The sequence below is a fragment of the Macaca mulatta genome, chromosome 14, assembly GCF_049350105.2.
Source record: "Macaca mulatta isolate MMU2019108-1 chromosome 14, T2T-MMU8v2.0, whole genome shotgun sequence".
Taxonomy (NCBI): Eukaryota; Metazoa; Chordata; class Mammalia; order Primates; family Cercopithecidae; genus Macaca; species Macaca mulatta.
Window position 1 is genome coordinate 81,150,194 of NC_133419.1, and position 11,127 is coordinate 81,161,320.

General features: G+C 38.7%; 1 pseudogene; it reads right to left on the minus strand.

The window, feature by feature from the left end:
- Positions 1 to 8,675: 8,675 nt before the first annotated feature.
- LOC100427018 (ADP-ribosylation factor-like protein 6-interacting protein 1 pseudogene) lies at positions 8,676 to 9,355 on the minus strand (annotated as a pseudogene).
- Between the last annotated feature and the right edge of the window lie 1,772 nt (positions 9,356 to 11,127).

Sequence of the window (11,127 nt, forward strand, 5' to 3'; positions counted from 1 at the left end):
GACATAAATTTAGAATTGTTATATACCATAGCTCATAAGCCCATTCCAGTCTCTGTAGTACTCTTTAAGAAAATAGCTGTTTAAGTTTGCTTAATCTTCTATTTCCTAAACAAAGCATTTGATTCAATTTGTTTTAATATGTAACTTCATCAGGAAAATACTTTGGGAACATTAAAATAGATTATGACTTGAGGAATGGTGCATTATTTTTTTTATTTCCACTGCCTAGATAGGTCTCTGGTGTGTATAAAACATTTGATATTTTTAATCTCTTTTTTTTTTGATGAATTAAGGAATATAATATGTGTTATTTATGTTTCCCTGTTTATGTTGCTGTCCTTCCTCTAACATCTTGCTCCTCGTTTCCTGTTCATACACACATCTCACCTCCAACACCAACATTCTTATTTTATAGTCCTGCTAAGTCCTCCACTTACTCTTCCAGATTTTATCATCTGTTGGGAAAAATTATTTTGTTGACTCTGATCCCCAGATGCTTTTATTCCCCATTAATCAAGCACCTCCTGGAATTCCAATTGCTTTATTTCTACCTGACTTAATCCCAAAGCCTACATAAATTCCAGCTCTTTCATAAACATCTCAGATTCAGAGCCAGGGTATCATCCCATTTCCAAATCTGCACTCTCACAGAAGTAGACCTGATACTTGTAATACTTAGCACTTTTATGTCTGTATCTACACTCAGAGCCCGTAATGTTTGGGGCCAGAGAATTATTTAATTTATTGTTATGAGAGATTGTTTTGTATATTGAGGAATGTTTAGCAGTACTCCTGTCACTAAATGCCAGTGACACACCCCCAGTTGTGATAACCAAAAATGACTCCAGAAACTGCCAGATGTCACCTGGAGAACAAAGTCTCTCTCCTCCCATCCCTGTTGAAAGCCTCTGATTTAAGGCTATATCCATATCCATATTCATAGTCATATCTGCATTTGGACTGAGAAGTAACATTGATTTATCTTGATCTACATTAGGCACCAGGTTCAATAGCATATGTTATCTGTTTTAGTTTTCATGATGATCCTCAGGGGTATTCATAGAACCAGTTTAAACATGAAGAAGACATAGCTCAGAGGGAGAAATAACTCAAAACAAAACCAACTATGGTATGCACACATTTCCCTGCACCATATTAGTTACTTGAAAACTTCTTAAGGACGGGATCCCCTCTGCTTTCACCTTGCTATCTCCCACAGGACTATTAGGTAGTAGTTGTATAATAAAAATAATAGTAAGTTGGTGAATCAAAAGCAATATTCTTAGACTTAATATATGAGCTTTAACCTCTCTCTGGGCTGCAAATTTTCTAGATTTGCCTTACCTATGAGTTGCCTACCTGTTTCTTAACCCTGATATATTTATATTAGGTATGTAAATTGAATATAATTGTATTGCTTAAGTGCATTATTTAATAATATAATTGTGTTAATCTTTCTGTCTGTCTTCAAGTTTTGGCATTGTAGTATAATGAAAAATGCATGAGCTTTCCGAATCAAAAGGATGTTAATTTTAAATTCTGACTCCATGCCTAACTGGCTCTGTGGCATTTACTTCAAAAACTAAACATTTCTGTGATCACTGCAAGGAATACAGAGATAAAAACAAAACCCCGACTATCTAGAGATTTATACTCTAGTAAGGGAAACAAAACTTGAAAAGAAATTAATTTAAATACCAAGATATAACATTAGAAGCACATGCAAAGTGCAAAGTACAGAGGTGGCACAGAGGAAGGACGATGTACCTTTATCAGGTAAAGATATGGAACACTTTCAGGACAGATTGTGCTTATGATGGGTGATAAGGAATAGACAGAGCCAGAAGATAAACCTCTTCTACTTCCTGTGTCTCAATTTCAGTATTTATAAAATAGGGATAATTATACATCTGGTGGTTATGAGTATTAAATGTGATGGGACTACAACATGTTTCACATAGTGTTGAACAGAGAGTAGACACATAATAAATATAATCTCCTTTCCATTTCCTTTAAAGGACAACAGTTACGTCATTTATAATTGTTAATAGTTAAGCTACTACAAGGCAGTAAGAGAGCTAGTGAATGACAGATTTTCATAGATTGCAAAGTTAGTATATTTCTTCTCTTGTTCAGATACTATAAGAAAATCTTCAAATTCATTCTACATTATCAACTCCCCAAGGAAGACGAGCAAGTTCTGCATTCCATCTCAAAATGTTGTAAGGCATTTTTATCAGACAAAGGCATCCTTCTCACAAGCCTTCCGCGACTTTCTTCCTGTTCTTTAAAATACACACAAACTATACAACTTGAACATTGTAACAGGTCTGCTTTCTGTTCCATTCAGTGACAGTAAGTACAAGAGCAGAATAGAAAACCCTGAAAAGTAAAATCAAATCCCAAGCGCTTTACACATCTTTCTAAGCCTCTGTGGAGGATTCTAAAGATTGACTCTTCTGTTATTCAAGCTGCTTCACCAACTGCCCTGTCAGAGCTCCAGACTCGGACCCTATTCAGGATCCTTATCCCTGAATGTCTCTTGCTATCAAGATAAGTCTTCATTTCTCTTTGTAAAGTGACAGCAGAGATCTGGGAAGGTGAAGAATCTTTTCCCACCGAGCTTCAAATAACTCACTTCTAAAGCAGTTCCATAATTCTCACTGTAGCCATGAGGTTGTGAAGTCTCATTATCTCTGACCTTGGTCTTTCTCAGCTGCCATGACCCATGAAGGAAAAAAGGTCAGTGGCTGACATTCTTTCATTCAACCAACATTTACTGAGCACTTTCCTGGTGCCAGGTATGGTGCTGGGCTGCAGGGATATGTCAAAGTTTTATTCACTAAAGATCTAATAAGATGAGGCCGGACGCTGTGGCTCATGCTTGTAATCCCAGTACTTTGGGAGGCCGAGGCGGGTGGATCACCAGGTCAGGAGTTAAAGACCGCCTGGCCAACATGGTGAAACCCCAGTCTCTACTAAAAATACAAAAATCAGCTGTGCGTGGTGGCGGATGCCTGTAATCCCAGCTACTCAGGAGGCTGAGGCAGAGAATTGCTTGAACCCGGGAGGCAGAGGTTGCAGTGAGCAGAGATTGCGCCAGTGCATTACAGCCTGGGTGACACAGCAAGACACTGTCTCAAAAATAAATAAATAAATAAATAAAAAATAACAACAACAATAATAATAAGATGAATATAATCTGGCTTTATTCATTTCAGTAGCCTTATTCCCTTCTTTTTGGAAAGTGGGGTAGTGAAAATATATATTAGGCATCTTTATGACTTCAATCTTTTTTTTTTTTTTTTTTTTTTTTTTGAGATGGAGTCACTCTGTTGCCCAGGCTGGAGTGCAGTGGCACCGTGTCGGCTCACTGCAGCCTCCAGCTCCTGGGTTCAAGCAATTCTCCTGCCTCAGCCTCCTGAGTAACTGGGATTACAGGCACCCATCACCTAAACCCAGATAATTTTTGTATTTTCAGTAGAGACAGGGTTTCACCATGTTGGTCAGGCTAATCTCAAACTCCTGACCTCAGGTGATCCACCCACCTCGGCCTCCCAAACTGCTGGGATTACATGTGTGAGCCACCATGCCCGGCCACTACTTCAACCCTTAAGGTCACTCTGGGCTTCATAATATAGAATCCAGAGCAGCTTTATAATGTGGCTCCAATCTTCATGTGTAGGAATATCTTGAGCCAAAGTTAATCATGAGGCAATTTCTATCATTAGTGAAAGGATGTGTCTATAGTTTATTGCATTTAGCTTACCCTAGAAGCATAAACTACCCACCTGAGGAGTGAATGCACCTTGTATTTAATGATTAGTGGAGATTGTTTGCAACTGATCTTGCAAATTACACTCTTCACATCTCAAAGGGACTTTATTTTGCAAGGGTATTCAATGACTCCTGTTAGATCTGTCCTAAATACATATAAACACAAACAAGATGCTACACAGTTTATAACCATCTTTCCCCTTTACATAGCACTGAAACAGTAGTGAGTACAGTGTGGTAACTGAGGGAAATTCACCAGACTAATTGTGATAAGGGAGGATCAAGCTTAAATTTTTTCACATCTCTTTTGAATCTGTCAGCTATTCGACTTGGGAGATTCAGAAGAGTTGTAGAAAAACTTAAGCTTGGCTTGAAATGTCAGCATTTAAGGCATCAGATGTAAGGAGTTAGGGCATCTGGAGTTTGGCCAACCTATAGAACTTGGAGATACTAAAGTAATATCTAGAAAGCCAAGCACAGGGCCTAGACTCCAGGAAAGGGGTTAGCAGACTTACTATGTGCCAAGTCCACAGCAGACCAGAGTCTGAGGACCAGGGTCCTCTTTCTGTGGAGACTGGAGGGAGAACCAAGGGCCCAGACAGCAGCCAATCTAGCCCCACAATCACACCTGATAGTGGACAGATCCCTGTCGCGTCCTGGGGCTCCTGAAAGTGCCCAATTTTGCTTATAAACATGCAAAGGGAGCATCTGGTGTGCGATCTGTAGGCTGTGTCTAGATGCTGTGTTTTAGTAGGAGAAAATCACCTACTTTCTACCAGGCCAGATTCTCAGTGGTCCAGGCCTAAGTCAGGGCAGAAGCAACAGAGTACATGCTATTGCTGGGGCAGGCTAAAGCCAGCATACTTTAGCATTTTATAGATGTGACGAGAGAGGCACAGAAAGCTGTGGAGCTTTCCGAGTTCATGGAACAAGGCAGAGGTCCAACCACTATTTGAAGCTTACTACCTCACTTGTTATGCAAATTTGCCTATTGTTTGTGCATACTTGTGTGCATATATTATGTGAATATACCTACTTCAGCATACAACACACATTCTTTAAATGATTCAGTGAATGAATATATGATATAAGGTAGAATTTATCCTGTTTGAATATAAAGGTATTTATTCATTCATTCAATAAAGACAGGAAAGGTACGTGCTATCATGGAGCTTACATTCTTATGAGGGGAAGAATTAATACTCAAGATTTTAAATAGTTGAACAGGACTGTTTCAAATAATATTGAGTGTTGTGAAGACATAAGATAGAATACTGAAATAAGAATTTTGCCTTTCTCTTTGTACAAAGGCAACAATGACTAAATGCAGATTAATGAAGCATGCAGGGAACTAATTCTGCCTTCTCCATGCAACAGTGCACCTACCATTTATTCCCGTTCCCCGATCATGTTTTCTGGTTTGGTGGCCACATCACGTACACTTTCTGTCATTTTCCTGAAATATATCAATAATGTTTAATTTGACAGAATCTGAACCAAACTTGTGGGGGAAGAGCAGCAGGCTGAGCTTTGGGGTCTGGGCCAAGCCTTCGTCTTCAGAGAAGCAGGTTATCCAATGGCTGAACTATGAATTGTGCATAGTCAGTGTTCAGTAAAAATTCCCTTTTCTCAGCATCAAGAGAACAAGGAAAAACAGAATATTCTCCTCTTGGATATTTCCATAGCTCTTGACTGACCTTGTACCACGCACAGACTAAGTTTTGAAATACGTCAGAATTTTAAATTCAGTTATCTTTATTAACTCCTTGCCCACATCAGCTTAAGCCCAATACGTCCCAGGAATAAATTGAAGGTTGTTATGTAGAAAGTTAAAAGGACTATTGAAAGCAGAAATATGATTTCTAGAAAAGGGGATCTTTTCTACAATATTCTACTTTCTTTTCTAATGATTGAAAGGACAGAGAAATTCAACTTTTAATTCTAGCTGGAGCATCCACATTGATGAGCTACTAATCTCACTGTGCCTCAGGCTTCCTATTTGTAAATAAAGAGATGCCTGGTTGTTTTCAGGCTTTAAAGTAATTTCATGTTCATGTGCATTCGCATATATAAAATATATAGCACAGTGCTTGGCACATAGTATACACTAAATAAATTTTTTTTCTCCTCTGTAAGGAGTTCTGGCCATAATTTCAAACAAGCCACAAACTGAAACCATAAAGATGGAAATAAAGAATATAAAATTTGAAAATGTGTAAATTACTGAAAGCACAAGAACCATTAATTGTCAAGGATGGTTCTCATTAAACTAGCAGCATATGTTGCTATTATAAGGATGTTTGTCACGAGCTCCTGAGAGGTCTATTAACAATAAAATCCTATTATTCCAGATGTTTCACATCCATGTAATACACCCACAATAATTAATTTCATATGGGCTAAATTCATAAATCTAGAAAACTAGAAAGACGTGTTATTCACCACATAAGGCATCTTATATCCTATTTAAAATCTGACTGAAATGCTAAAAAATGCCATTAATTACAGGGAAACCCACTATCATTTTTCTTTATCTCTGGAATAGACTTTGAATTTGAAAATACTCCATTACCATTATAAAGGCAGCATCTGAGCAAACAAGGAGAAGAAGAAAGTTGCTGTCACATCTGCTGTTGCCACTCAGGTCACTTCTCCTGGTTGCGTTATGGCTCAGGATTGCTGCTGCCACCCCTGGCTGGCCTTAGCTGGGCCCTGCTTTGTGCCAGAACTGTGCTAGGTGCTTCATGTGTATCATGACTTTTCTTCACAATATCCTCGTTAGATAGTCTTCCCTTTATAAAGGTAGAGGCTCAAAGAAGTGAAATAACTGATCCAACGTCACAACTCCTAAATGATAAAGCTAGGATTTGAACTCAGATCTCTAGCACCAACATCTGACCTCTCTCCATGTTACTAAGCTGCCTCTCTAAGGTAATAATAAAAGCTTTCATTTGTTGTGTGCCTGATCCAGCCTGCCAGATAACCTGAGACAGAAAAAAGAAACACACACACACACACACACACACACACACACACACACGGGATTCTCCAATATAAAGTCCGAAGGTCAACTACTGCAACTGCCACTCAATGTCAGAATACCCTTCACAGAGGCTTGACAAATAACTAAATGGTCACCCAGAGTTCATTAAACCCTGTACCTCTTGAAGGCAGAGATTCATCTTCTTTTATATTCTAGCACCTGTTGTGCGCTCTGGTATGTAGAGTCAATGTTAATTTTTTATTTTTATTTTTATTTTTTAAGATTCTAACTTTTTGAATTTTTTCCCCTTTTACACAAAACAAATTAGAAGAAATAATAAAGGATTAAAACTGAAAAAGTTATTCTGTAGAATATGTATACACAAAAAAATGTGTATACATGTAGTAGAACATGTATACATAAAAAAATCCAGATAGGAAGACAGGCTTATTTACAATGAAAGTAAGGTAAAATTAAGGTAGTTTTCTTATGAAATATTTTTTAAAAAATCAAATATATGCTATAATAGGCACCACTGTTTACAACAATATTAAAGACGAAAAAACAACACTTATTTAATAGGCACAGATATACCACAAGGTACAACATTGGTGCAATAAATTCACAAAACCGTATTACAGCCAGTTAATCAGTTTAAGAATTGTTCCCAAGTCAGTCACATTTTTGGCTTTCATTCCTACAGATTTCATTCCTACAGATTTCAAATACTCTAAATTTCTAGCTATTGAGAAGTTAAGAATGATTATAAGAAGCTTTCCAAGGAGTTACAAAATCTTTGTAGACCAAAGGCCAACTATCATCACCTCAAGTCTGCTCTCACCAGCAGCCCTTGTATTTTTCAGGGAGAAATCTAAAGTCAGACACCAGTGTAGTCACTATCTCCCATGCCAAACCCAGGGGACTAAAATGACCAGTATTACCATAAAACGAGAATTGTGAGGTTTACCTTAAAAGGCTTATTCTGGTCTCAAAAATTAGTCAGATAAGATTATCTTCTACTGAAATGAATCTTGCCTAAACACAGAAGACTGGTATTCTTTACTGCTGGTCCTAAAGTCATAGACATGAATTTTAATCTACTGTATACTATAGCTAAAATCAGCTGAAAATCTGAAAAAAATACGCTAGAAATCCTAAATCCAATCTTTTGGAAGTCTGCTATTGAAAGGCCTTTAAGGATTTACTAACTTCAAGTCTAAGTGCAAAGGGACAAAAGCTTAAGCCTGTCGGACATTCCTTTTTTTGGACAAAAAGATCAAAGTTTCCTACAAATTGCTAAGCTTTGCACAAGTGAGAAACCTACACATACTAGTGCATGGAATCAGTTTCATTTTATTCCATGGGGATTCTTCTCCCACAGGAAAGAAACAGAATGAGGAATGAATCTTAATTGGTCTCTTCATCGCAAGTGGTAAACTTGGTCTCTATATTCACAAAGTCAGAAAGTTTTTTAAGCAGATTGTGGAAGCAGACAGTAGAACCAGCTTCCTGTAGCCACATACCACTACCTTGTATCCAGCAAGAGCAAAGATGAACTTGAACAATTATCCAGAGTCACTTGAATCGTACTAAAGGGCAAGGTTCACCACTATAAAAAAGGAAGTTGTCTAAAAGCAAGAATTCAATTAACCCTGGGTAAGAAAAATCAAAACAAGTCATACATACTAATGAGTTGTCCATGAGGCCAACTGGTAAGAATGTACTCAACTATACATGACATGAAGACACTATGCACAAAGCATAACTTGGCGAGCCTGCATTTCTATTAACTACGGGCAGAGTGAGGGAGAGCAAAGAGCTACCTCTGTAACATTTTAGTATCCAGATAGTACAGCAGAAACCATTCCCAGGGGCAATGGGTGCTCCATTAATCACACTGAATAAAGCAGATGAATTATTCATTTTTCTATTCTTTTTGTTTGAGAAGTTGGGTTAGCTCCCTTTTGGCCATTCCAGTGTACTTAGAAATGATTCCATGTTGGTTTAGTCCAGGAAGCAATAGTAAAGAAGTCACTATCAGGCAGGTGAGAAGCAAGTTGTGGACTTGCTGTCCCACCTAAGCAATCTCAGTTAGGGAAATGATCATGGTCATGAAGTGCATCTTAGGTTTATCTTCCTTTAGTGTGAAGAGGCATTTCCACCAACCCACAGCTCTGCATCATTTTTAACTAGATTGCTGCAAATTTCATGAAATTGCTGTTGCTCAGTGGTCCATTTATTGGAGCCAAAAATTCTAGGCACCAGAATGGGAACAAGGTAGTCAGCCAAATGGATCTAGATAGTAGATAATCAGAAACATCAAAGAAACCACACCCATGATGGCAGGTGGAAACCAGGCTGTTTCCCATGGGAGGACTTTATCAGCATCAGCATCACTTCTCCTCATCCTTGCAGCTGTTTTTCCAGACTTGCAGTCTCTGTAGCCAGCAGGTTAGTGATGTGATTATCTCCCTCTGCCATTATCTCTGAGATGCCATCTCCATGAGTGCAGGCTGCCTTCCCAGTGAACCCTCCTACCGAGACCTGCACGGCGACCACAGCACCAGATTCAATGTTCATCGAACGGCAATTTATCACATGACAAAAACACACGAATTTGGGCTATAGAAGAATAGTCATTCAGCAGGTGAGATTTCAAGTTTATGATGTTGAGGATTAAATGTGGGTAAATATAATATCTAGAAGAAATTATATACTGTTTTCAAACTTGAGACTAGAACCTACTGAAACAGCAATGTTATCACATAAATGTGGCAGGATGAGCCACAGACAAGAACCCCTCAGACACCAAGTTGTAGAAGGAAAAGTCTTTATTCAGCTGGGAGCATAGGCAGACTCACATCTCCAAAAACCAAGCACACCGAGTGAGCAATTCCTGTCCCTTTTAAGGGTTCACAACTCTAAGGGGGTCTGTGTGAGAGGGTCGTGATCGATTGAGCAAGCAGGGAGTACATGACTGGGGGCTGCACACATCAGTAATTAGAATGGAATAGAACAGGACAGGGGTTTTCCCAATGCTTTTCCATACAATGTCTAGAATCTATACATAACATAACCAGTAAGGTCAGGGGTCAATCTTTAACCAGGCCCAGGGCGTGGTGCCGGGCTGTCTGCTTGTGGATTTCATTTCTGCCTTTTAGTTTTTACTTCTTCTTTCTCTGGAAGCAGAAATTGGGCATAAGACCATATAAGGAGTGGTATCCTCCCTTAAAAATAATAGCTATGTTAATAATGAACATTTATTGAGCACTAGCTGTGTGTTAATCACTATATCAAGAACTTTAAATTATAAACACAACTAATCCTCATAACAACTCTATGAGATGCGTAGTACTATCTCTGAACTCAGGGAATGTAAATAGAAGAGGTCGTACAGCTAGCAAGATATAGAGCCAGGATTCAAACAAAGGCTGTCTAGCCCCAGAGCCTGCTGGCAACCACCATACTAAACACTCCTTGGGAACTCAAGCTAAGCTAATGGGATACCATGGAATTGTAGGTTATTTTATCTATTTATAGTTTTCCTGTTTTTATATAGTTTAAATGTTTTTATATAGTTTAAATGTTTTTACACCATGAGAAAATTAGCTGGAAAGCTAAATGGTTTTTGTTTGTTTGTTTGTTTGTTTACCTGGCTGTAGAAATCAGGAAAAGTCAGGATGAAAAAGACATGCTCTAACAAGTTGGAGGGGCTAGATACCAAACTGCTAGAACATGTGACATGTGCTATCACCTTTCATCTTCTCTTGCACTACGGTTGGTGCCAGTGTGATGTAGTGGTTCAGAGCTCTGGCTTTCAACTCAAATAGAGCCAAGTTCAAGTCCAGCTCTGATGCTTACTAGCCGAGTGATCTGGACAGGGCAAAGACCTTCAAATCCTTCACATATAAAATGTGCCTAGTTATAATATCTCTTTACATCAGGGGACACTAGAAAATTTAAACAAGATAATACATGCAAATTTTAGTACAATGCCTGGAATATATCGAAATGTGCATATAAGTATTATTGCTATTAGTTCCTCTTTTACAGATGTAAAATAAGAAGGTCTAAGATATCAACCAGATGCTGAATAAAGTTTGTGTGCCTATAAGCCCAGCACTTTGGGAGTCTGAGGCGGGTGAATCACCTGAGGTTAGGAGTTTGAGACCAGCCTGACCAACATGGAGAAACCCTGTGTCTACTAAAAATACCAGACTTTATAAAGGTGGTGGTGCATGCCTGTAACCCCAGCTACTTGGGAGGCTGAGGCAGGAGAATCGCTTGAACCCAGGAGGCAGAGGCTGTAATGAACTGAGATCACACCATTGCACTGAAGCCTGGACAACAAGAGTGAAACTCCATCT